The following is a 1,590-nucleotide window of genomic DNA, read 5'->3' on the forward strand; positions in this document are numbered from 1 at the left end:
TTTCTGAGAGTCTTAATCACACAAATCCAGCCATCCCACACCAACACACAGAAAATGCTGCTGAGTCTTCTCCACTCATGTGGTTCAAAGAACAAAAAACTAACATCCAATAGATTTGAGTAAAAATTGTCAAAAACATCTAAGTGTCACTTAGTTTCTTAAGTCACTTAGATGCTTTCAAAAATGTTGCCCTTAAATCTGTTTGCAGCTGTTCCACTACTAAGGACATTGATATAAGAATAAATTGCCACATATTTAAAGGAGATGGAGCTTTATCACTCATCACTTGCTCCATAGTAGCTGCCTAGCTGCATACCTATCCCATGGAAAAAGTCTGAGGGAAAACAGGAAAACTAATAGGGTGGAATGAAAAACATACAGTAGGTAGATTTCATGAGATAGTTAGATATACACAACACTGTTTGCACAAAGGATTTCCAAGGAGGGCCTTGGAAGTACTGGAAAGGAGTGGGCATAGAGCAGGATTATTTTGGATAGCTCTGGCAATACCCACTGGCAATACCCACCAATGGCAATACCCACTGGGCTTTGGAAGAATCTTCCAAGGGAAGTGAAGCCCCATTACTTGGAAAATTTAGGGACTGGTTTTCAATGACAAGCCTAAGTAATTGGGAGAAGCAAGCTGGCATTTACAGTCATAACATAAATGTGGGTTGGATACTTGCATGCGCACAGATCCAATGTTGCATCTAAAAGACTAAAGACATGTACAAGTATTAGCCATGCTCATGATCTTTACATCCACAGAAATGACAGATTCCATAGTACATGCTAACATTTGGGGTTGGAGGTTTCTTAAACCTGGCCTGGTGTTACCTCTCAGCTCTGTGTTCTTGGGGAACCCTGGCACTGTACACAGCCTGTCTGACTCACAAAGGACTCATCCCCTCCCCACCTCTGTCTGAACAAAAACTGACTGGAGGAAGGACTTACAGAAGACAATGAAGATGTGGTGGGAGACGCATCTAAAGCCCTCCAGACAAGGGTGATAGGAGTGAAGCAACTCCCCTGGTCTCATTTACATTGGAGATGGAACCAGATGGCAACTCATTTATATGGGAGATGGGACAGGAAAGCATCTTCATTCAGGATAGAGAACAGAGATTCCAATGCAAGAACCACACTAAATTCTGGGACCAGAGAAGCAGGGGAGCATTGCATGATGGGGAATCCCTGATCCAAATGCTAATCAACCCATGTCTACACACACCCAGCTCAGCATTTATCAGACCAGTTCTAGTAATGACTCCTTTATTGGTACCCAAAATACTGAATCTGCCTGTCTGTATTGTGAGCTCCCTCAAAGTAATGCCACCTATAGCCAGCAGTGATCAATTCCTATTACCCATAAACAAACCTAGTGTTCTCCCTTGAGCCATTGTTAGTTCCCTACAAAAACCCCTACCCAAGCTCAAGTTTCTGTCCTGGTGCTTGGATCCAAAAGCTACACCAGTTCCACTCCTTTTCTGCCTGGAATCCCTCCACTGGTTGTGCTGAGGACTCTGCCTGTCTGCCAGCTCCAACAACACCTGGGAACTTCAACTGGTTCAAGCTTCACTGAGTGTTGAG

General features: G+C 43.6%; 1 protein-coding gene across 2 annotated transcripts in view; it reads right to left on the reverse strand.

The window, feature by feature from the left end:
* GABRQ (gamma-aminobutyric acid type A receptor theta subunit) overlaps positions 1-1,590 on the reverse strand; it is a 182,059-nt gene that overhangs the window by 59,635 nt on the left and 120,834 nt on the right. The gene's annotated exons all lie outside the window — the stretch shown is intronic.

The sequence above is a fragment of the Gavialis gangeticus genome, unplaced genomic scaffold (assembly GCF_001723915.1).
Source record: "Gavialis gangeticus isolate Ggan-Ray unplaced genomic scaffold, GavGan_comp1, whole genome shotgun sequence".
NCBI classification, from domain to species: domain Eukaryota; kingdom Metazoa; phylum Chordata; order Crocodylia; family Gavialidae; genus Gavialis; species Gavialis gangeticus.